Genomic DNA, 27,287 nt, shown 5'->3' on the forward strand with positions numbered 1-27,287 from the left:
AACTCTCAGCTTTAAATTGTTTTTAAGTAATATTCCATTTGGGAAAATTGTTCATATGTCATAATAACTCTTAAGAATAAATGTTGAATATCAGTTAATGTTACAAGGGAATCATAATTGTATATGCAAGCTGAGAAAAGTAGCAGGTGGGTCTAAGCATGTAAATCTCAATTAAAAAAATTTTATCAATACTATACAGCTCAAGTTTCATGAATGCAACTTGGTATATAAATGCTTTTTAATATTTCTGTGATTTACAAATGAAAAATCAAAAATGTTTTGGAATTACAAACATAACTTGGTTGGCATTCTAAAATATTCCAAAGCTGGCTGGTCTTAATTATGACTTGTAAATATCTGAAATCATGTCAAAATTTTATTTCAATCTCAATTTGAAAGAAAAGAGCTTGTTAATTATGCTTTCTTTTGCAAAAATTTTAAGCAACTTGTTTGTATGTTTTGTTGTTCTGACAGTGGGGTATTGTTATATGACATACTCTTAGGCGTACAAGTGTGTGCCACCATGACCATCTCAAATTCAAATGCCTTTCAAAGTTTGCCTGCCCCTAGTCAGGACTTACATTCTTTATGAGGACAACTGTAAAATAAAAATGGTGGGGCATTAACTCAAACACAAAAGAAAAACACAAAATGTAATAAAATATGAAGACTTTTCCTTTACACAAATTTATTACTAGTAAAATGAGATAATAGTAACATATGAATAACACAGAAATGTGTAAACTATAAAAATAATATTGGTGTTACAGTAATATAAAATACAATGAATAATTATTGTTATTCAATAAAATTGTTATTCATAAAAATGTTAATCTTTATTGACTTATATCAGTGCTCTTCTGAAAATTATTTCTTAGGATAGCACAATTTATGCAATTTTTAGCTCTACTATTAAGGATAACATTTATAGCAACGTCAGTTGCTCTTGGCTAATGTGAGATCACAAATACATCTTGATATTTGTTTTAATTTTGAAAAGAAGATGTTTTTGGTTGATACAACTGTTCTTGAAGCTATTAAAAATGTTTCCTAGGCTGTGAGAACATTAAGATGGATTTTTAATCCATCACTTTACAATGTAAATTTTGGTACATCTGTTGCTGATGATTCACACGAAATGATATTTTTTATTAATATTTAAACCACAGAAATCAGTCCCAAGCTTGTCTGAGATGGAATTTTTAATTGGACTTTTGAATTTTGAAATGGTTATAGTTTCACGGAGGTGCCAAGAAGCAGGGAGCCCAAGTGTTCTTCCTTCAGCTTCCTCAGTAAGGCTGTCTTCAAACCAAGTGTAACAAACATAAATATATTACCAGAAATGGACATAAATACAGGATACTGACCTCATTTTTGTACTTGCTCATTTATTTCCATAAAATTTTATTACATATGTATGCTCATGAATTTATCAGCGCCCTCAAGACATGGAACAAGTTGACCACAGGGATCAATTCTATTGCTTTACATTGAATTTAATGCTAATCTATGCAATGGCATTTCAATGCTTCCTCTGGCATTTCCTGTAACTTATCAAGGTTATGAAAGAAGTCAGAGGTAGTTGCAGGAAATTTTGTGCAGTTCCAAATGTCTGTTTATGAATCCTATTATTTTCTATTTAGTCTTAGGAAAAGTATAACCAAAATTGCACTTCTTGTCAGTAATTTGTTCATCTAAAGCTTTATATGAAAATTGAGCGCTATTTTCTATCAAGTGTGGTATTTTTAAAATTAACTTGTTTTTCTAAGTTTGTAAATATTTGTTTGGTGCTGTTACAGCAAATTTCAAAAGAGAAACCCTGTCTCAAAAAACAAAAATAAACAAAATCAAAACTAGACATGAAAACTTCTAGATGTGATGGTTAAAAAACAATTACTTTTATAATGGTTACCTGAGTCCTGTCAGCACTGTCATCGAAGATAGATAAGAGATCTAATATTTGTGAAGACTCTGTAGAGATGGGATCCTGGGAATTTTGGGTAAGTAGGCTTTTCACCATGAGGACTATGCAATAGGCACCTGCAGCTTTTCTTGGGGTTGCTATTGTTGCCTCCGTTTGTGCTGTTTTTGTTTCTACTAATAACGTAGACCTATTTGTGGCTCAGCCATGTTGGAAACACCTAAGATGCCACATTGCTGATTCATGTGTCTATATGCATCTTCCTACCCCACCAATTGACAGTCATCTGTAAGCACCCCATACCTGCTCTGTGTGTGTGTGTGTGTGTACTGCCGCTGCTCTATAGGCTCAGAACATAGCATATGATTCCAATAGATTTCACTAAAAATATAAAAATTTTAACAAAATTATTGAGAATATTTTGATGAGAGTAATATAGATTAATGAAGTTCAAGTTCTTTTAAGTTTGAGGGCAATTTAAATATCTTATAGCCAGAAAATTATTCTTGTAAATGTTAACCTTAAATATAAAGATTTGAAAAGGCTACTTAAAATTAAATTGAACAAATAAATAGTTGTGATTTCAAATTATTCAAATATATGTTTGTTTAAAAAAAATGGAATGGGACACGATGTAAAAGCCCACACAGAGAAGTGTTGAAGCACAATGTTCTTGTTAAAAAATAAAACAAGCAGCTACACTTAGCACGAAAAGTTAGGGATTTTTTTATTGTTTTTATTGAGCTATTTATTTTTCTCTACTACCTTCCCTTCCTCCCTTCTCCCCTTGTACACTCTCTCATGACTCCCACATTCCCAATTTACTCAGGAGATCTTGGCTTTTTCCCTTTCCTATGTAGATTCATGTATGTCTATCTTTGGGTCCTCTTTGTTATTTAGGTTCTCTGAGGTTGTGGGCTGTAGGTTGGGTGTTCTTTGCTTTATGTCTGAAAGTCACTTATGAGTGAGTGCATATTATATTTGTTTTTCTGGATCTGAGTAACCTCACTCAATATTTTTTATAGGTATGTCCATTTTCCTGCAAAGTTCAAGATTGCAATATTTTTTTACCATTGTGTAGTACTCCATTGTGCAAATGTAATAAATTTTCCTTATCCCTTCTACAGCTGAGGGGCATCTAGGTTGTTTCCAGGTTCAGGCGATTACAAATAATGCTGCTATGAGCATAGTTGAGCACATACAAATAGATCCATAGTTATCAAGTACAAATGAATCAAAGACCTCAACATAAAACCAACCACTGAACCTCATAGAAGAGAAAGTGAAAAGTACACTTGAATGCATGGGCACTTCTTAAATATAACTCCAGTAGCATAGAAACTGAGGGCAATAATTAATAAATAATACCTCCTAAAACTGAACAGCTTCTGTAAAGCAAAGGACATGGTAAACAAAACAAAACAGCAGCCTATAGGATAGAAAAAGTTCTTCACCAACCCCACATAGAACAGAGGACTGATGTTAAAAATATACAAAGAACTCAAGAAACTTGAGATCGAAAGGACAAATAATCCAATAAAAAATGGTGTACAGACCGAAACAGAGAACTCTCAACAGATGAATGTCAAATGACTGAAAGTCACTGCAGGAAATGCTCAACATTCTTAGCCATCAGAGAAATGCAAATCAAACAGCTCTGATATTGCATCTTACAATTTTCAGAATGTCCAAGATCAAAAGCACTGATGACAGATTATGCTAAAGAGGATGGGATAAGGAGAATGCTACTCCTTTCCTGGTGTGAGTGCAAACTTGTACAGCTGGCTAAATCAGTATGGCAATTTCTGAGAAAATAAGGATACAATCTACCTCAAGACCCAGCAATACCACTTTTGAGATTAACCCAGAAGATGCTCAATAATATCAAAAGGACATGTGAGTTAGGGTTCTTAGTGAGACTTGTTCTTGCTGACGAAGTAAAGTCAGGATGTGACATTAAATTATCCCACTGAGAGGTTACATACAAAGAAGTTTACAGATGCATGGGTTAAAAAAAAAAGCTTATTTAAGACAAGATACCTATCTATATATTTTTTGGTTATCCTCTGCTGATAGTATATTGTACATGCATACATTTTTTTCTATGTAGAAATATTCTGTATATTTCTTCATACAGGAGAATTTGTACATTACGTCAAGAAGATGTTCTCAAATTGTACATATTTCACAAGCAAGAAAGAGATATTCCAAGAACAAGAAGCACATATTCAAAGAACAAAACAATATATTCTGTGAAAGTCTTGAATATGCCCTTTCTTTTAAAATTAATTGTATTCATAAAATTCCAGTTTTACCAATAAACCAAAAGTGAATTTATTATAGACCACACTACCAAAAAAGCAAAGGCTTTTATCTAGGTGTTCTATTCAAATAGCAACTAAGACACATTCGTTTGTCTCACAAGGCTTAAACCTCTTTTATGTTCATACACAGCTTCAGTCATTAACCCGTAGCATTGCCCCTGGGTATCAACAATCACATGTACTTGTATGTGTTCACACCCCAGGGCAGGAGCTCTGTCTTGGTGCTCTTATACCAGTGAACCTTTAAAAACCGTATGATTCAACATGGGCATTAAACAGCTTTCTTTCCAATGAATATGATCGAGAATCTCTAAATTTTGTAGATGAATATTGAATGTCATGCACAGTACTACTTCCGCCACACTTCATAAGGCACTGGTCTATATATATATATAGACAGAAGGGGGAAATTAAAATGTCCAAGGAAGTTCCCAGCCAAAGGTCACTTCTAGTTTTGTTTTTGTTGTTGTTTTTTTATTTGTTTGTTTGTGTTGTTTTTATTTTGTTTTGAGAAAGGCTTGTTTCTGTGTAACCCTGTATTTCTCGGCTTTCTTGGGAGGCAATGTAGAATGGTGGAAAGGAAAAACTAAATCTTTTTCTTCTTCTCTTTATATTATTTGTGTGTGTGTGTGTGTGTGTGTGTGTGTGTGTGTGTGTGTGTAGCCCTGAATGTCCTGGAATTTTCTGTGTAGACAAGGCTGACCTAAAATCATGGAGTACCATCTGTGTCTGTCTCCTAATGTTAGAATTAAGGTTGTGTACCACCACACTGTCATGTCTACTTTTTAGGATAATGCATTCAAGAGAGCAGTCAAACTCACCTGTTGAAATGTGTCTTTGAACATTTAGTTCCCAACAAACAGCAACATATATACACACACAAATGTGTAGAATTAAATGTATATCCTATGAAGTTTCTTACTCATCAAATACATTTAACTTTTCTATTCACTGTATTTTCTACATGTCTTCACTTTCTCCTCATTTTTATTTCCCAGAAATTTAATTATGCAGCTCTCTGTACCTTTTCCCATGCTCATATAAACCTTCACACACATACACACACACATGCACATACAATATAAGTCAGCACTTATTCTGTACAAGAATAGATCACACACACACACACACACACGCATTATATTTGTATCACACAAAACTCCTTCTGAATGACCTGCTAATCACATAACTGTACGCCAGTCCATCGTTGTTCATGGAAGAGTCAATTCACCCACTTTCTCCTGTTTTCTAGATTTTGCTACTATAGGATACTCTACAACAAGAACTTTGTCTCTCCATATATTTTCTGTCGAACAGATTCTGAGGAAGTATGTTTGTTGATTCAAAAAGTCTTCTTTCAATTTGATTTTTCAATTTATTTATCAGAATGATTAAAAGCAGCAACGTTGCTTCTAAATAAGGCATAGAAATACACCTTGAAACTTACTTATTTTTCCTACATTTTCCTGACTATGGAAAGTATGTGGATGGTGATTTACTTTTTTCAATTGAACTTTAAGTTCAATGATGACACCCTTTTTTCATCATTTTTAAACAACAAACTTCTTTGAAGTGTATCATCTTAATGTAGGGAAACTTTGCATACAATTGATGGGACTTCAGAGCATTATAGTCAGTTTGGAAAAAAGCATGGAGAGCTCTCCAAAATGTAAAATTAGATTTAACATGTGATCTGTCAATCTCCTGATTATACATTAATGGCAATAAACTAAGCATGAAGAGCATTAATACATTTTTATCCCTGTGGCATAATGCACAGTTGCCACAATATACAATGTACATAACCTGACAAATGAGGAAAATGTAGCAGAAATATGTATATTATTCATCAATGAGACAAGACTGATATCTTGTCATTTGTGAAATCAATGACAGTGTCTGGAAAATACAGTAAGTGAAAAAGTCAGAAGCACAAAGACAGGCATTGCATAATCTCACTCATGAATGAGAACTAAAAACGCTGTTTTTATGGAAGTTGAGAGTAGCATGTAGTAGGCTAGTCCTGGTAGGGAGGGTCAGAGGGAAGGTGATTGATGAGTAGTAGGTTATTACTAAATAGAATCGAGGCACTGTGGTGTGCTCATGTGCAGTAGAACAATGCACTGTAGGTTTATAGATGCTAGAAAGGATTTGAAATATTTTTAATTATAAAATAAAATTGGGGAGGTAAATAGGATCACATTGGTTTAAACATTATGCAGAACATAATATATGCATTATTAATTTTGTATGTTGATTAAAAAGTTAACTAAAAATTGTCCTGTTTATTTTCTTAATATATGATGTTTCAGTTTTCCAGCCTCTGTGTATTCTTTTACAGATTTGAGTATGTCTGTGTTAGAACTATAATGTCAATTTCAGCGGCATTAAAATTTATTTTATTATATACTCAAGGAAAGCACACTATTTCAATCCCATGCAGAAGTTAAGGTGAGCAGCTCTGTAATGGTCTTATTAAGAACATGAGTAAACTGGTAAAAACATGGATACTCAATGGTGGCTGTAGAGCAAAACTGGTATTTAGGAGACAGTATGATTGAGAACAGTGACAGAATGCTTACAGTTAACATGCATACAGATGAATGGAACCTTGTCTCTTATTAGGAGACCTGAGGGGATTGGGGTTTGTTTTAAGGGGTTTGTTGGACCATGACTCCCTCTCCTTTTTCTTCTGTTACTTGGCCATTAAATGAAGAGTTTTGCTTAGCCGAACTCCCTCATGAGGTTTTCTTTAATAGAGACCCAAAACACTGGAGACAGTTAGTAATAGTACCTCTGAATTTGTCAGCTGAATTAAGACAATTTGCTATAGAAATATACTCCAGTATTCTCATGGAAGGCTGATTAAAAGTCAGTCCCCAAAAAGAACAAAAATAATTATCTGGCCACAAATTAGAAAAAGGATGAACATAGAGAATGAGGCTTTTAAAGAGACAAGTAGATGACCCAGAGGGCAATGGTAGATATGGAAAGATTAATTGAATATATTTTTTATTTTGTTTTTTTATTTGATTTTTCCTTTTTATTGAAAATAGATTTTTTTCTAATGCAATGTGTCCTGATTATAGTTTCCCCTCCCCATACTCCTCCCAGTTCCTCCCCATCTACTCCTCTGGATTCACTCTTTTTCTGTCTCTCTTTAGAAAAGAACAGACTTCTATGAGATCACAACAAAAACTAACAAAGAAAATATAATAAGATGAAGCAAAAATTACCATGCCAAAGTTGGCCATGGAAACCTAACAGAAGTAAAAGAGTCCCATGAGCAGGCACAAGAGTCAGAGACCCACTCATTCTCACTCACAGGACTACTGGCCTAAGAAACTTCAACAAAATGACTCATAATGATGTTCTACTATACTCAGATACCAAAACCTTAGTTAGTCATCAGCAGAGAAGCTTCCTTTCTCAGTAGATGGGAAAAGATGCAGAGACCAGCATCCAGACATTACATGGAGAATGAGTCTAAATATGAGGTCTCCATCAAATTTCCCCAATCGGAGCTCAGGGAATTTTAAGGCAGAGGAGGAAGGAAGAGTGCAAGTGGGCTGTGGGGAGATTGTCACCCCCTTCCCAGTGAAATAAATTTGGGCTTCTATCTTAGCCAACAAGTCTCTTTCCAGGAGGGAGAAAGGCATTCAAGCATAACTATGAAGGAATGTGTAACTTTTTTTCTTCCCAGTCTCATAGTCTGTTTTGTGGTCCATGGTTGCAGAGCCATCCTTGTATCCCCTTGAACCCATGTTTGTTTGTCTGACAGAGGTCCCACTGGGGTTTTAAATACTAAATGGTGAGTACCAGTGTCCACTAGGAAATCAACAGGTTGCTCCTCCACTTTTAGAGTTACTCAAGGTTCAAGGAGAGGCTTCAAACCCTGTCCTTTTCAATCATCGGATTCGCTAATCCCAGGACTTTTTGTCCCCTCTTCCTTTGTGGGCATTCCTGCCACACCAACTCCAGTGTCATCTGTGTGACATAGCGTACATCATTATGCTGAATGGGAGCTACGTGTCCTATGTGACTAGGCTTTCTGGAGGTCAATGGCAGATGGACTGGTATTGGCCACTGCTGAGGCATAGACAAGTTTCTCGATTAGCTGGTTACGCGAGATGTGGGCTTTACACAATCTCTTTTAATAATGATATTCTATATATCTACAAGACAAGGATTATCTCTTCAGAAACAGCTCTGGGATAAGGAAGCACAGTATGGGAATGTACAAGACTACAGCAGAACCCTTGTCATACACGGGGTGTATGATGAGCAAGGGAATAGATGGGTTAATGTTGGTGGACAAATAGTGTTATGTTATACTCTGAATTTTATGCTAGATCCCAACCCCCATGATGTCTACTGCATAAGAAGATACAAAAAAGTATATTTCAGCAGGTACAGAGAGCTGTTAGTCATATTTGTTCACTAGATGAGATAAAGAAAGGGTTAAAAGAGGAAGGGCCATGATAGCAATAATGAGACAGAAACTTTCTATTCATAAGATGAAACCACTTGTCTGAGGTTCACATTTCCAAGGACAAGATTTCCTCATCTAAGGATGTTTTATGTCCCTGATAATATGCTTTTCTTATAAAGCACTGATGTGACTAAAACAGGCTTTCATACTATGCCAAAGAATGATACATGACCTTCTGATTTGTTCTTTGTTTGAATACTATATAATGAAAACATGAATTCAGTAAAATTGCAGCAGATTCCAACCACAAAAAAAAAGAACCATGGGAGACAGAATACACTAGGAGAACAAGGCATTCTGTATCAAGGGAGCAAGACACATGTGAGCTCTCAGATGGAAGCAGCAAGCACAGGGCCTACAGGGATCTGCAACAAGTTCTCTGCATTATAGCTATTAGCTTGATGATTTGTGGGACTTGTGACTGAAAATAAGTGGGTTTCTAACTATTGTATCTGCTCTCAGGTCTTTATTCTTCCTCTTATGTTTCCATGTCCAAATTTGATATGATAGCTTTTGCTCCCTCTTATTTATTTGTCATATTTGTTCTTTGGTTGTTATCTCTTAGAAGACTGCTCTTTTCTAAAGAGATAAAAAGGGGGGGTTGATCTAGAGGAGAGGGGAGGGAAGAAAATATTTGGAAGGCTAAAGTTAGGAGAAAATATAAACAGCATATACTGCATGAGAAAGGAATCTATCTTTAATAAAAAAGAATACTTTCCTTTATTAGTTACTTTTATTGTGGGGTCTTACTATAGTTAAAGAAAAGTAACTAGGTCTGGATCTAAATCTGAAGTTCAAATGTCGTTGAATTCACTATGTAGTCTAAACCACCCTTGAATTCATGAATCTCCTTCTCTGTTTTTTAGTTTGTTTTGTTGTTGTTTATTTGTTTGTTTTTGAAACAAGTTTTCTCTATCTACCCTTGCTATACTGGGACTCACTATGTAGACAAGACTGGCATCTAATTTACAGGTGTTCACTTAACTCTGCCTCCTGAGTGCTGGGATTAAAAACTTGGCCAGTTTTGTGCAAACTCTAGAGTTCTGATATTAAAGGCTTTTGTGATTGTTCTTGCCAAATGTGTTCTTACCATTACTTGACAAATAATTAATAAAGAGCAAGGAACAAAAATGGCCTATTTGGAACACAAATTAGTAAGTGGAAGAAATAATATAGAATTATAATTTTAACATAAATTTTTCTTTGTTTTTATATGTGCGTATGAGTATATGTAGTAGCAGACATGAGAAATTCAAGGTCAGAGGACAACTTGTAGAAGCAAGTTGTTTTCTTCCACTATATATACACTGTACATTGAATTCAGATTTTTAGATTTGTCAAATACCTTTGTCCACTGAGATATTGTGCCAGTCCAAGAAATAATAACAGAATCCATGTCGTTTAGTGCTACAGAACAACTATAATTTTCAAACTCTGCTCTCCTTGATTTTATAGAGAAACTGCAATTATAATTTTAGACAAAATATTAAGGTTAAAATAAAAATAATTAGAATAAATATCAAAATCATTGGTAGACTAAAATGAAACAAAGAGTACCTAAACAAAGAATACCTAGAAACCAAGACTGAGTTAAAATCCAGGAATATGATTTCGTACAAAAATTATTAATGTTATTATATATTTTATCTTTCTAATATTTAAATATCACTTCACTAAATTTTAGCCTATATTGATAATAATGTAACAGGAGACCATATGTATCTGTAAGTTACATATAATTTGCAAGTATTTCGAGGTTACATATAATTTGAATTCAAATGAAAGTAAACAAATGGTTTACTTTTAATTTAATCAGGTTGCTTTATCTATATTTTAGTAAAATTTTTTCAATAATGTTTCTTACAGATATACTTTGTATTGTTTAAGGTGTTTTACTTGTTTATTAATCTATCAGTGAATTATTACATTGATGATAATCTGTGGGCTGAAACATCACTCAGCTGTAGAGCATTTAGGAGTATGCCTGAGGCCCTTTGTTCTATCTCAAGTACCAAAAACAGAAACTCTTTCTCTCTCTCTCTCTTTCTCTCTCTCTCTCTTTCTCTCTCTCGAGTATAAAATATATTATAGATACATATACAGTAAAAATATACGTGTGTGTTTGCTAATTCCGCCTGAGAATTTTCACACAGAAGCAATATATTTCGATCTATCTGATTTGAACACAGAATATTTTCTAGGCATTTTCTGAGGATTCTCTAAATTTTTGCTAAACTGGGACAATATAAAATACAATGAAAAGAATGTGAATGCTTATAGAATGTTCTAGACCTTATGACATACATCATTCTAATTCAAATTCAGCTACTTTAGTCTAAGCACATCAAACAAAATTTCCAGCCTGTCAGCTTTCACAGAAACTGCAAGTTCATTTCTATAAAGGGCAGCATATACCTTTATTAAATACCTGAATTAATTGTATTTATAACTTGTAAACATTATCAATATAAATATGCTAAGAAAATCAAATCTCAGGAGATCTGAAATATAGCTCACAGAGAGAGACGAACCAAGAATCTGGAGATTGATTGTGATGGAATTAAGAAGCAAGGTATGGCGTGAGCTCAGTGAGCAAGCCTAAGGCATTTTGATCAGTACATTCAATCTATGTCTCCACTCATTGAAGAAATGTGTCATTCTACCTCTGAGAGAGATAGACGGCAGACAGTTGCATGAGGGAATTCTTAGGACAAGACACAGAACAGAGCATATTTTTCCAGAGAGTGACAAGCAGTGAAGCATAGCAGGCTGCCAGTTCCTACGAGGACATGTTCATTTGAATATGTCATCATTTTACTCTCTAAATACCTGTGAATATAGTCAAGGCAGCAAATGTCTCGTCCTCTTCAGTTTCACAGTGCTAGTGGGAGTGGGGGACAGAAATGAATTTACTTTAAGACTGCAATTTAGCAATGAGTAGTGACAGAAATTGAATTCTAGCTGTCGTCTGATGTAAACCTAATTCCTTGGTTAGTTAGTATTTCTCTAGAATCATTAGACTTACATATTTGTGACAAATAAAAACAACCAATAATCCCACTACACAATGTCACCTTGGATGGAAAGTTCATTTGTAACCTTTTACTGTGAGTACATCACTAGAGAGTGAGATCCACTTAAAAGTGATCAACTTGATTGGCAGTGGTCTTCAGTTAGAACCATGTGTGTTTAATTAGTTTCACTTCCAGTGAAACTGCAGGACCACAATTGGCCATGTTGGCTATAAAGTCAAAATGAAAATCATCAAAGGAAATAATACTTCCTCTAATTTGTCTTTGCATTTCTGAGAACAACATCCCCTATTTTAAAATTGTTTTGCTTCAAAATCTCAAAATAACTTAGTTACCATTTTAATAATAACACTTTTAATGAAACCAAATGCATAATTGCATAGTTTTCAGTTAGAAAGCTAATATATATATACACACACACACACACATATATATATATATATACATATAACACATATATATGTTAATTCTATGAACTACTTAGAAATATTCGAATTTCCTGTGTCAATTCTTTGTATTTTGGGAGGATCAATAAGACTTAATGATATAGAAACCTGTTCTTATATAACTAAATTATTATTTCCATAAAGAGTAATGTCAAGTCATTTTAGGGCTTTGTTCTTATCGGTTTATCAATAATAACTCTGTACTGCGCAGTCAGCTGTTCTATTCATTTTGACCAGTTGTAGCTTTCTGTAATGATCTCTGTATACCACAGAAAGAAACTTCTTCTTCTTCTTTGATTTTTTAAGACAGGATTTCTCTTAGCTTTGGAGGCTATCCTGGAACTAGTTCGTGTAGACCACGCTGGCCTAGAACTCACAGAGATCCGCCTGCCTCTGCCTTCCAAGTGCTGGGATTAAAGGTGTGCACCACCACCGCCTGGCTAAGAAACTTCTTAAATGAGGGGTGAAAGCTAAACTCATATGTGGGTGTGAGGGTTGTATTCAGAATACAAAGAACATTTCTGAAAAGAAGACCTTAAGAGACAGAAGAGGCAAGGGAGCCTGCTGTGAGACTGTATCTTTTATACTCAACAGGAAAGGTGCACACATAAAATTATATTGTTTAGGCAATATGGTTACCTAAACAAGAACTGGAAAACTCACACCTGTTGACGTGCCAACGTGAATGGGGGGAAATATCATGGGGATCCGCCTCTGCTTAGTAGCTACAAGAAATTAATGATTGCTGAAACAGGAAGAATTAATTCTCCCTGGGAATGAACCCACTCACTGGGTTTCCAAAACTAAGTGGTCAGCTCTAAACTATATACATATGAGCAACACTAACTAGAATAAAAAAGATACATATATCAACAAGTTATATTATATACATATACACACATACACAAACACACACACACACACACATATATATATATATATACATACATACATACATATGTATAAAAGCAAAAGAGACCATCAATTTGAAAAGGAGTTGCTTGGCATGTGAACATTGAAGGGAGAAGGGGGGAGGGAATATAATGTATGAACAGTAAGCATATAAGATACTAAATATTAATTTACTTGATTTAAAAATATCATAAATTAAAATCCCTAGCCAGGCCACACACTCTAATCTATTTTTATCTATTTTCTGTTTTTTCATGATATGGAAAACTTCAAAGAGTTTATTTCTACGAAAACTAATGCTCCTGTACCCTAAAAATATACTTTAAAACAGAGCTGGCATAATTTTATTGTTTACTAAAGTGAATCCAGCTATTAATTGTTGAGGGAGGTTTTTAATAAAACAGCTTAAGAACTTCTTTAAAAGTTTGTTTTCGGAATTGTTTGGTGGCATGTGTCTATATCCTAGCACTTATCTGACTGAGGCAGGTGGATTGCCATTAGTATCAGGATAGCTTACAACACATAATGATTACCAGGTCAGCTAGGGTTTCATTGCAAGATTATTTCTCAGTAAAAAAAAAAAAAAGTGAGTGTGGGAGCTTGTTTTTCTCTTGTTTCTTGGTCAATTAATCCCTTGAGTTCTTTGTGTGCTTTTTCTGCTTTCAATAATAATGATAAAATGCAAAATTTACAGTAGCTAGATTTACAAATTAAAAATTAATGATGCTTAAGATCATGGATATTTTTGTCATTTTTGCTTTAATGTTGTACATTATCTTAGGAAAACTTAAAGCATATCAAAGTGTGGTTTGTCCATTAACCCAAATTTTATACTAAAAATTCAATAATCCTACTTATAAAACTGTTTCAAGATCAAGAATTAGTTTTAATCATTTATAATGATTATTTTATCATAATTATCTTTCCAGAAAATAAAAATATTTTTGTGACCTACTTCTTTCTACATGTAAATTGAAGCAAATATATTATACATACAAATATTCATAAATATATTTTATCTGTATACATATGTATATACATATATAAGAATTCATAATGGAAGATACATTTATTCTTGCAATGCTCTAGAACACCTTATTGTTTCTCTTAAAATGAATGAAGTCTGAGTAGTTGTTATAGCTAAGTTAAGAAGGTAAACCTTATAGAAATTAAGAAATTTTGTCAAAATCACCCAATTGTGACATTTCAAAAGAAGTTACGTCTGAACCATTGCATAATAATAATTGAAGAATTATTTTTATTAATAGGATTATATTGCATGGTTTTCATGAATTTAAAATTAATGTTATTATTGTGTAGAGCATACATGCACACATGTGAAGTTCTAAGGACAGCTTGTGGAATCCATCATCTCCTTCCATTTTCACAATGGTTCCAAAGATCAGACTCATTCATTTCATTGATAGGCCTACCTAACAAATGTCTTCACCCTCTGTGCCGAATCACCAGCCCAATTTTGATTCACTGTGAGATCATCACTATATCACAGAAACTCCTTTGAATTCCTGTTTAAATATACCCTACAGTAGGGAGCTTCTAATACTCTTAAATGAAATTCAGAGCAATCATTTCTGAGGTTTACGTCAGAAAATCTCATCCCAGGAAAAAGTCCTTGATGATCACTGCTAGTCAAGACATTGCGGCTAGATGTTGGAAAGATAACTCAGAGGTTGAGAGCACCTGGTGAACCTGCAGAGAACCTAAATTTGATCCCCAAATCCACATGTTTGCTCACAGCCATTCTAGTTGTTCCAGTTCTAGGGGATCTGATGCCATGACCTGGTCTTTATGGGCACCAGTCATACTTTCATGGTGAACATGACAATTTCAGGCATGATGCTCATAATAATAAAATTTAAAAAAAAATCTAAAAAAGTTTTTCAAGATAGTTTGACTGTAAAAAGCATACTTTAATTTCATATTTTTTATTGGGCTACATATCTCATTGGATTCTCCTTATTGCCACTTGTCCCTAATGCTTAGATAAGAAATCTTATTCTGTTATAAAAAATTCTTAGTTGCTTGGTGGTGAGCATGCCTTTAATTCTAGCACTACAGAAGCAGAGGAAGGTAGATCTCTGAGTTCTTAGTTGGAGGCCAGCCTGGTCCACAGAGTGAGTTCGAGGACAGCCAGGGCTACACAGAGAAAACCTTAAGAAAAGAAAACAAATTCCTTGTCTTGAAGGACATTTTGTTCTCAGGCTCCAACCTACAGATTATGGAATGTAGGTAGAGACTGCATGTTCATTTCCCAGCAGCTCAGACCCAAAAATCACACAGAAACTATATTAATTACAATACTACTTGCCAATATCTTATATATATTTTGAGCTAACTCTCACATCTAAAATAAACCCATTCCTATTATTACATATTTTACAACGAGTCCTGTGGTTTACTGGTAATATTCCAGGAAGGGCAGCTGGTATCTTTGTTCTTCAGAGGCTACACAGCATCTCCTCGACTCTGCCTACTTTTCTCCTTTGCCTTTCTCTAGTCTGCCCTATCACAGGCCCAAAGCAACTTCTTTATTAACTGATGGTAATAAAACACCTTCACAGCCTACAGAGGGGACTCCCACATCAATGGAGTGCTAAAGGAAAAGGAAGCTGTCAGTCTGAAACAGTACTTGATACTGTGTGCTTTTCTCAAACTGGAATAAAGTAAAATGAGCAAAGGTATCACATAAAGTGTTCAATTTCAAAGATTCTTAAAATAATTTTAAAATTTATGTCTATATTGTGGGTCTGCAAATGGTATTTTGTATGTAAATGCAGGTTCCCAGAGAGTCTGTAGGCATCAGTCCATGAGCTGAAGTTAAAATAATGTAAGCAACAGGTCATGAGACATAGGAACATTGTATATAAAACTAACTGTGCATATATATGTGTATATATATATAAATTATATTTATATATAGTATGTGTTTATGCATATTTTCATGCCGTGGCAAACACATAAGGAGGTCAGAGGACAACTTGGAGGAGCCAGTTCTCCACTTCCATTCTGCTCATCCTGGGAATCAAACTCAGCTTGTCAAACTTAGTGGCAAGCATCTCTACCTATAAGCCACTAAGCGTTTTTAATTTAATGATATAAAATTAAGCAAATCAATTTTATTTATTTATTTAATTTTAAAGACAAGTAGTTTTATGATTCTGGCTCTCAAATTAGTATATGTTGGGGTGGAAATATTGAATGGTTTAAATCCACCACCTCTATGATGTTTGTACATGTTGATCATAATGAACTCCAAAAGGAAATAAGCAAAATAAAACCAAAGAGCCACAATTGTTCTGTGAATTTTTTTTGTTCTGGGGTGTCAAATTCTTGTTTGAGCTCTCTGACCTGGAACACACTATGTAAGTGAATCTGGTATTGAACTCATCCTAATGGCTCAGCCTCTTGGGTACTGGGATTGCAGTAATGGGCCACCATACCTAGGTGAACAATTCTACCTGTAGACTCAAATTTTATTTTTTAATAAACAATGCTCATGCCTAATATACAAATGAATCAGAGTAATTAAGCATTAGGTCAGTACTCTGATAAAAATTTTCAATTGTTATACCATGAAATATAATAAAGGTATATTTTGTTAATATAAATATGTTACCACATGCAGAAACAAATCATTAGATGGCATTTCTAGATAATTTAAAGACTAGTCCTTTTACGTGTTAGACCTCATGACAGGGGGATAGTTTGAATTTTTATGCAAATTAAAAGGGAGAAACTATAAAAGATTGACACAAACAAAGCCTGTAGATTTAAGGACAAGTAACCATAAGCTTTCTATCTCCCAAGTAATATAGTTCTACAAGGGAAAGGCTAAATTTACTGATTACATATGTGCATTTGTGTGATTGATTTTAATCCATATGCATATGTTAGTACTTTCTGCTGTTGTGCTCAATTCTGACCTCTTCACAAATGCATGTCATGAGAAATTATTAAAATCCCATTCGGGACATGAGCATGGCATAGAAAACAAACCATAGCATAAACAATTTTGTAGCAGGCTTTTTTTCGGGGCCACCAAACAGCTTCCAAAACATGACACAGAGAGTTATTATGAATGCTCGGACCTACCTTACGCCTGTTCTGCTAGCTCTTATAACTTATTTTAACCCCTTTCTCTTCATCTATGTTTTGCCCTGGGGATTTTCTTTCTTTCATTCTGTATGGCCTACTCCATGTCTGTCTGATGAGTGTCTCCCTCTCTTTCTTCCTCGTTCTCTTCTCTCTTCTCCTACTATTGTCCCTGCTTGCCAGCCCCATCTATACCTCTATTGCCTAGTTATTTGCCATTCATTTTTTATCAAAACAAGCAGGTGCCTTAGATAGGCAAACAATACATTTCTACATCATAAAAACAAATGTGGTATAAACAAATGTAACACATCTTTGCATAGTTAAAGTAACATTCTGCAACACAATTTTATATGAGAGAATAAACATACTTAAAATTAGTCATATACACATATTTTTATATTTTTATATATTTTTTCCTTTTGTAACTATAAAAATATACTTTTACCTGTTACTAGTTCTGAAACTCAGCCTCAGAAATGGTACAATTTTCTCTAACTTTTAATATATCCTTGTGACTTGACAGTTTGTCACAAAATTCCCTTTTTCATTTTCTGCCTGGATTTTCTTGTGGGCTTTGATCATTCAACCATAGCTAAGAAATGACACTGAAAATGAAAAAAATACTGATCCAACATTTTTCCAATACATTTATATAAAGTTTAAATTATATAGGATATGGGCAATCCCGTGTTTACACAATTCTGTGTTTACAATTCTGTGCCGAATGACTTGCCCATGCCTTCACTATAACGATAATATCTCTCCTATGTATCTCATCTTACTGGCTACAGGCACATACCTTTTAGGCTGCACCTTAATTGCTGTCTTGTTTCTTGTTCATATATGGTTATTAAAGAAGACAATCAAACCATGATCTACATAAATGATTACTTTCTGACAATGGTAGTCCAAGGCAAATTATTTTTAAGAGGTACTCAGGTGAAAGAATATGTTGCTCACTATTATCTGTAGTATCTACTGTTGCCATAATGAGATCACTTCTTAGCATTAATATCCTGAGATTGGTATTTAATAACATTGAAAATTGTGTGGAAACTTTTCCCTTATGCCAAAATCATTTCAGTCTTAAGATTAAAGATGAATTAGAGTTACAATTGTTTGGGTAAAAATATTTTTAAGGGATCATTCTAACATCTGAGTAAAAATTACTTAAATCACCAACAATATAAATTACTAACTTTCCAAGGACTCCCCTTAACTGGCATACACGCAGACAAGGACTTTAGCAACAAGTAATTTCCCGGTGGCACTGCTTAAGCAATCTAAAAGATTAGCCAAGGGCACCGGACTGAGCTCCCAAGGTCCCAATGAGGAGCAGAAGGAGGGAGAACATGTGCAAGGAAGTCAGGACCACGAGGGGTACACCCACCCACTGAGACAGTGGGGCAGATCTATTGGGAGCTCACCAAGGCCAGCTGGACTGTGACCGACTCTCTGAACATGGCGAACAATGAGGGCTGATGAGAAGCCAAGGACACTGGCACTGGGTTTTGATCCTACTTCATGTTCCGGCTTTGTGGGAGCCTAGCCAGCTTGGATGTTCACCTTCCTAGACATGGACGGAGTGGGGAGGACCTTGGACTTTCCACAGGGCAGGGAACCCTGACAGCACTTTGGACTGGAGAGGGAGGGGGAGAGGAGTGGGGGGAGGGGGAGAAGGGTGGGAGGAGGGGGAGGGAAATGGGAGACTGGGAGGAGGCGGAAACGTTTTTTTTCTTTTTCTCAATAAAAAAATTAAAATAAAAAAGATTAGCCAAGGGAATGCTCTGCTGTGGAAGGCGGCGAGAGAAGACAGAAAGGATTGAGCACTTAGCTATTTTTAGAAGCTTAACCCTAGTTTAAAACTCTTATCCTGTGATACGACTCAACATGTTCTGTGTGTTCTTAGTAGGTAAGGCTTCTGTTTCAGCATTCCTCAGAGAATGATCTGTTTTGACACCTAAGTCCACGTAAGCCTTATAAAAATGCATGTTTTATGATTTATAGAATCTTTGATCGCATGAACAATTTCAGAAAAAATTTAAACACCAAATAGTATAAAAGGCAAAATACATCCTGTTACATTAATGGAATCATGTCAGGAAAGCACTCTCCTTTCCAACTCTTTCTTGTGCATGTGTGTCTATGTTTGTGTGTATATATGTGCACACGCACGCAGGAGTACGTGTCTGTGTGTTTATCAGAGAGAGAAATGAAAAGTAGGAAGGAGAAGGAAAGAAGAAAGGAGAGGGGGAGAGAGAGAAAGAGAAATTTCTTACAAAAATTTAAAAGTTCAAATAGCTTCTCAGGTACACCCTTGAATGCTGAATGCACATGAAGACCCATCTGGAAGCATGTAGCAAATACGTACAGAAAGAACAATACTTAAAACAAAATCTGTTTTCTTAAAAAAAATGCATTGCTTCTGATTCTACAAGCATACAAGGCTGGTAAAATGGTGATTTATGCATAATTCCTATTGTCAATGAGTTCCTTTAGATTCTCAAATATCAGAACAAAAATGCATGGGCAAATGTTCCATTTGACCTATTAATAACCTGAAAAAAAATAGCGTGAACCTGCTGGCCACTGAATGCCGAGCTAGTCCTTTGGAAAAAGTCATAATGAGGATGCTCTAGCTGTTGTCTTATCAAAGAAGCAAAGTAGCATTTTTTACTTAAAGAAAGAATAATGTTCAGAGAAGGTAACTTCACAGAAGTTCTGATGGTAAAAAAGGCAACAAGAAGATGTAAGACAACTCAACTTATATCACTTATTGATTAGGCATTGGTTCTCAGGAATCTTTTCAAAGGATCTCAGAAGTAAAGGGTCTTTCAATCCTCCTATGGAATTATTTGCTTCCAATTCTATTGTAACTACAGCCAAAATCCTCCTCTTTGGGAACAAGGTACAACCATCAGCATTTCCTGAAGCAATCATACACTTAATACAACTCTTGTAGAAAACTGAGCCGTAGCACCTTAATAAGATAGAGTTCTAAATTTGATGCTTTGGAAATTTTCATTAAGAGATACACAGATCACAAATATATCATGTCTTAGTTCCTCAGTAGGAAGGAAATAGCATTGTGGCTTCCAGGCACAGCTGTGAGTGCTTAACAGCATGCATTTCTTAGCCCAGAAGGTGCAGTCAGGGAAGGAAGTAAATGTTCAATAATTTCTCTTGTGTATAACGTTCATGGTTTTCCCAAGCTACTTCTAAAATGATTTAATTGTTCCAATGATTCAATAGTATTTTATCTTCACATTTCTTTAAGTACTACAGTCCTGAGTTAATAACATCATCTATATATTTCTGTTTGAGTTTATGCATCTATGCATCCCGGGCTGGTCTAGAAGAAATGTAGCTTAATGAGATCCCTTATGACCAACCAACATGCTGCCTCAAGTTATATTGAAAATTAAGGGTTGGCCTATAAAATGGGTCTAGGCAGTTTCTTTATTAATAAGAAATCACTTCCACATCAAACAGCAATATGACTTGGGGAGTTAACTGAGTACCAACTCTCCAATTGGAGAATAAGACAAATGATAAGTCTTGATTTTCTCTTCCATAACTTGTTATTAAAGGAGTAAAATTATCTTGACTGATTCTTTTTCTTTCAAGACACTAACATGAAATGTAAAGTCTCTGGAGGATCAATAATTGATATGTCTGTACATAAGACTTAGGTCAGCTTTCAAATGTTGTCATGTTTCAAAATATTCACACTTGACTCCAACAGTGTCATCAGATGGGCATGAGGGCAATAAACACAAAATATAGCGAACATGAGGATCATTTTAGTTGATATTCTTTATGGGGGGAATTAAATGGCATAAAATTGAAAGTAAATGACAGATTCCAACTAAAACTCTACCAAGTATTCTACCAGTGTTGCCATCAGACTGCAGTGGTTTTGAAATGATCTTGGCTTGTCTTATTTTATCATTGGAAATATAATGTGTGGTTAAATGATTAATAAATTCAATAAAATTGTTTTATCTCTATACCATATGGCAAATTTTAGTGGAACATGATAATAGAAGTTGATTCAAGATGAAAAATCAGATGGACATGGTTCCATCTTGGGAACAGTAACACTTCTGAAAAATAGAGTAGAAAGTGACTACTTCCATTAAACTGTGAATGTGACATTACTAGCATCATTGTCATTAGTGGGTTCTTCACAATGGCAGTAGATCAGTCTTCCTGTTGTTATACAATTATATGTAACAATTCAAAGAAACTCAGGTTTGTTTCTGATGTTTATTCATGTTTGTTAGCAACACCATTGGGGAGTAAATTGTATAATTAGAATGTGTGCTTTATGAAACATTTTTAAGTAGATAGCTTTCAGAGAAATAAAAAAATGAAAGCACTCTGCATTAAAGATAGTAACTATAATCATAGCAACAATAACAAGCATAGGAATTTGGTTATGATAGTTTTGCAAGATAATGTTACTGGAAAAGAATATATAAGATCTATCTAGAGACAAATTTGAATACCAGCTGAAGCATTTTCAAATATAATTAATCTTTCCATTAAATTTTTATGGAATTGATTCACAGTATGGTGTCTTTTTCAGGAAATCCAATGGTTAGCAGAATCTCTATTAACAACAATGTAAGAGATTGAAACTGTTATTAAAGTAGGAATCACATATCTCAAATAGTCCCTAAAGCATAAGAAAAAGAAATATATCTGAGTCTTGTAGTTGACCTTGAGTGTTAGTTAACAACTTAACCTTTTAGAGAACAAAGACAGTTCTGAAAAATGTCCTTGGTCAGTTCACTATCATTGTCTTAGCATAATAATAATTTGAAAGATATCAGAGGATCTGTGACCTATTCGTCACTGAGCAAATGACATTCTCATAGATTCTTAGAGAGAGTGGAGAGAGTTATCAAGTATCTCATGCTCATCAAGCAGCTATTTATTAATCTTTTCTTTCCCCTCCATTGTTCTTTACCCCCCAACACACACACAAATAAATAAAAAAGAAAAACCTAAAACACATCTTTTACTCTCAGTCCTGTAGGTAAACAGAGTTGAATACGAGTCACAAAGTAACCCTGCCCAGTCTCGTGATCTTAGGTCCAATCTAGGTGTCTTCTTAGCTTTAGTGGTTTTCCCAGACTGTATCCAAACAGAGTTTATTTAACAAGACTCCCACCAATAAAGCCTGCTTCCCCCTAATCTCCAGCTGTATTTGGCCTCATTTGATTGGCTATGTGTTATACGTCCTGTGTTTCTACTCAATTAATCCAAATGTTCTAAACTAAATATATGTGTTTAGCAGCCAAACACAAATAGTTATCTGCAATCAGGCTGAAAAGTGCACATTTATACAAGGTAACCGATAAAAGGTTCATAGACAACAACTGAAAAACTCTTTTTCAGCTTCTTTCCTTGTCATCCACGGAGACATTATTGGTCCTATCTGCAGTTCCAGGCCAGCACACATTATCAATTAATGTCAAAGTCAAGCAAGATAATAGATGTTAACAGAAATGGATCCTGACATTAATTTCTGTTCACTTCTGTTAACTTGCATTTGTGATGTGATATAACTTGGAATTTTTAATAACAACCTGCTTGTCTTTTGAACATGACCAAACTAACTTTAAGATGTATTTTCCTCCCACACTTACGTTAAAACTAAATTGAATCCTTATCACTCCCATCAAATAGCTAGATATCATTGTAGCATGTGGTAAGTGGGGGCTGACAACAAACTTGCCCATTTCCCATTACCATCCCTGTATTGTTATTCTACTCTTTATTTTGAGAGTTACAGAAGGACTCTTTAGGTTTTTATTTTTTTTCTGAAGAGGAGAATATAGTTTCCTCTTCACACTACCTCAGTAGCTTTATTTTTCTTATTTAAATTACTAAAAACAAATTTTAAGCAAATGCAGTAATATACCATCTCCATTTTTCTTTTATTTTTGAGATTATAATATAATTTTATCATTTCTTCCTTCCCTTTCCTCCTTCTTAGTGTACGGCTGTGGGAATGCTCTGTAGATGTGACTGGTCCTCATAACTCTGCACTTTTATTGGTAATGGTTTTCTGTAATGATTTGTCTGCTGCAAAAAGAAACTTCTCCCAAAATTTTAACTCCTTTACATTCCATACTTTTGAACAACCAGAAACAGTCAAATGTTGCCAACCCATGTTCAAAGTGACATCATGTCCTGAAACATCAAAATTACCATGAAATCCTAAGGCACTGGCAATGATATATTCTTTCTGTCTGTATTCAGTACTACTCAAGCTCAGCCTCCAAAATCTAAGACTGTTCTCATGTCACCCAGATCTACTTCCTGCTTCCCAAACAAGGAAATTCACTACCCATGCTTTTACAAGGGATTCTCTCTGACTTATTGTGCTTTCTGTTCTACCTATTTCCCTGACTTCTACTAGTCTTTTAAGACGTTAAGTCAACATGTATAGTTTATCTTGATATCCTCCCTCCTACCTTGGTCCAGCTTCTCATCATAGGGTAGCCAGAAATTGCTCTTAATTTGTCATATGTTGTCTTTATAAAATCCACTTGCATTGCCACTATAAATAAAACCATCAATGACAGGGACCACTTACTAAACATCTCTATATCAGTGATTGAAACTAATGGATTCTAGTAATGAGAGCTGAGTATCTTAATGACATACACAGCTATTCTATTCTACAGTGTTATTATAGATAGCCTGAATTGTGCTGGGAGCTGGAAATCTCCTAAACCACAAGGAAGGCAGTATTTCTTATTAGGATTCAGGGTATTTTCACTGTGATTGAAATGTGAACTTTAATTTTATTGAAATTAAACAGATGCCCTTAGCAGTTTGATCAACTGTTCTCCCAATTAGTATCTGTATAGCAGATGTCATAAACACTTCAGCATACATTAAAATACTGATATAAAATTGAAACAAAACATAACATTTCCATTTTGTTAGATACTCTTTTTCTCATGAATTAAGAAGTCCGTATCATTGGCTAATTTCAAAAAAACCTTTAATACATTTTTTTTTTAATTTCTAGATTGGCTTTTAGGAGGAAGACAACCATTCTTTCACAATGATATATGATTTTCTATCCAAGATACCCAAAGCAATGCAAATAGATATTATAAAGACAACATATGCCAAATTGAGAGTAACTTCTGATTGCCATAGAGATGAGAAGCTGAAACAAGGTAGAGAGAGGGTATCAAGATATGGGTATCAAGATATATACATGTTGACTTACATCTTGAAAAAGCTAATATAAGCCAGGAAAATAGAAAGAACAGAGAGGTAAAATGGAAAAAAAAACCACAATAATGCAAACACCATCATTTATTTCTACATATTTTCTTATGAAATAAAAATGGACTACATTCTCATGTTATATAATTGTCAAGGTACCCAAGAGAATTTCCTCTGTGTTTTCTTAAACAAGTATAACAAATATTGGAATTGGTAGTATGTGGTCTGTTACATAATTGAAAAAGTGTGGTTAATGTAGTTAGCCCAGAGAAAAAGATGCTTATGAATCTAGAGAGAAAGAAAGAAGAGAGAGAGATGAGAGAGAGAGAGAAAGAGAGAGAGAGAGAGCCAGTTTTACTTCATGTTATTGTTAGTCTAGTGACTTTTATAGGGCAAATAAAAGCAAAAAAGGACTATTTTTGTACTTTTGAAACATATATAAACAGATAAATTTGTTTTCAATGTGCTCCTTTTTTTTTTCAGGGCAGAGAATAAAAGTTAGAAGTCTTTCCATGTGAGAACACACTGCAAGCGTCGGTGACAAGGAAATACTGAATTTTGTCCTTTCCCTTTCTATTCTGAGCACTCCCAGAAGAGATAAGAAAGCCCAACACAGTGCAAACACTTAAAAACTCCCTTCATTTACATCTCATTACATCTCAGGCTACTTTAGAACTTCCTTGGCTTCCTAGACTAATTCCCCATATATGGGCAAGGTAAGAATAGTTGAGATTAAAATTTAAAGATGATTTCCCTGCAACACACCTTGACTTTGTATAAGATTTGAAATTTAAGAACACTGATGACATTCTGATATGATTCCTTCTAATCATGATATCAGGTACATAGTGATTGGTTATGAAATACTGATAGTAGATTGGCTAGTCCTCATGGCTTAGTAAGGTATGATTTAGTTTTACATCTATGCACAGGTATATACCAATTAAAGAAATAGCAATATGTTCCGTACTGCCTACTATGTTATCGAAATATTTGGGGGTAATTTTAGTATCTAAAACAATAGAAATAAAAGTCTCTGCGTATCTGGCTCTAAGTTAGGTCAAGGTCAGATTTAGAAATGCGATCTGTAGTTTGTATTTATGAAGGCTTCCCGCATCTGACCTTTACTGAGTTTTGTCTTGCCATAACTATTAGAGTGAAAGTGATCGTGTTATATTCAATTTCATTTTGAAATAAATGCAAGGTTATTGCCTCCAGCAGGTGACTGGAAAGAATACAGTGTAATATTTTTAATTCTGACACCCAACACAAATCTACAAGTTTGGTGGGGGGCTTTCTAAAAGCAATGTCATACAAAAAATAAATAAAAGGAGGTGATTCCAAGTCAGCTACGATCAATTTAATTTTGCTAAGCAGAAAAAATTCAAAGGTGCTTCTTCAAATAAGATGGCTAAAATCTCATTAGTATAGAGGGGAGAAAATGTCTCAAGGTCATAGTCTAGTTGTGTGACTTTATGACGGAAAATTTCAGTCCTCTAAATGTTTCCCAGAGAAGAAACAAAACTAGAGGAATAACTACTGTCAGGAATATTCAAAAAGCGTCTTTAGACTAGCAGATATGATTATTTTTTATAAGAGTAATTCTAAATATATAAAGGTGTCTATTTTCTTAGTAAGATTAAGTAGGTTGGAGCTGGGTACAGAATTTGTCTTACTAGGATGAAGTAAAAATTATCACTCTAGAAATCTGAAACTAGAAAAATAAAATTTTAAAATTATTAAAGAGTAGTTTTACATGAATCATATTTTAAGGAAAAAAATCAAAACTATGAATTGACATTAACAGACACAGATTCATTTTCCTTATTTATCTTTTAGTCTGCCAGGCCATAATGAGGATATAAGAAAAACTGATATAAATATATTCTTTGAAATGTAAGCCAAGGTGAGAAAGAATATTCATTTACTTACTGAATAATATATGCAAACATAAGTATAAATGCATGCATGGGCTTCATCATATGTTCTTCTACTTTCTGCCTCCTCTCTAAGGGCATATGGTATCAATCGTAGGGCTCATCTGAGCTAATAAGTCATGCCAACAGCATGAACAGACTGCTAATCAATTTCATATTGTTCTATGTGCAACTTTTAAGATCAAATAACCTGATCTTTTCTAAATGACATTTTCGTAGTTTTGGGAGAAGCCATATTTTTCTGCTAGCAGGTACATGAGGAAAATAGTATGCTTCCCATTAGAATCTAATGCTGATAAATCGATATGACTGTCAACAGCTGGGTCCTTGAATTAACACAGATGTGAGAAAGGCAAGCAAACACAACTGTGAAGAGGGAAGCAGACATTATGCTTCAGGTTATTAACCATCTGGGAGTTGGTCTTTGAGTTAAAGATATAAATCCACACGCAATCTGCCTGTGGGAGGTCCCAATGCTTCTCTGTAAGACTACTGTGGTCTAGAGACTTGCTTATTCTATAGGTCATTAGACCTATAACAAAGCTCAGAAGTATGATCCAAGGATACATTGCACGGTTATATCGGAGTAATTTATCACAAAATATTTATAATAAAAAAGTAAGAGTTACATCGGGGTCCTTGGAGTCCTGTTTCACAGATATCCTTTCCAAATGGAAAGCACTGTTGACAGGAAGTTCATGTTTTCTCTCTATATCTTCCTGGACACTTTTAGGAAATTTTACTGAATTTTAGGAAACTTTAGACTATAGAAGGCCATTATAATATACTAGCCTCTCTTCTTAATCAAACTAAGGTTGTTTTTTTCATACCATGTAATATCTGTGCTATC

At 34.5% G+C, this 27,287-nt stretch overlaps 1 protein-coding gene across 1 annotated transcript in view; it reads right to left on the reverse strand.

The window, feature by feature from the left end:
* Hcn1 (hyperpolarization activated cyclic nucleotide gated potassium channel 1) overlaps positions 1–27,287 on the reverse strand; it is a 359,593-nt gene that overhangs the window by 91,575 nt on the left and 240,731 nt on the right. The window lies entirely within an intron of this gene.

Source organism: Microtus oregoni, unplaced genomic scaffold (assembly GCF_018167655.1).
Source record: "Microtus oregoni isolate MIOR12 unplaced genomic scaffold, Mior012 000141F_ref0000236, whole genome shotgun sequence".
NCBI classification, from domain to species: domain Eukaryota; kingdom Metazoa; phylum Chordata; class Mammalia; order Rodentia; family Cricetidae; genus Microtus; species Microtus oregoni.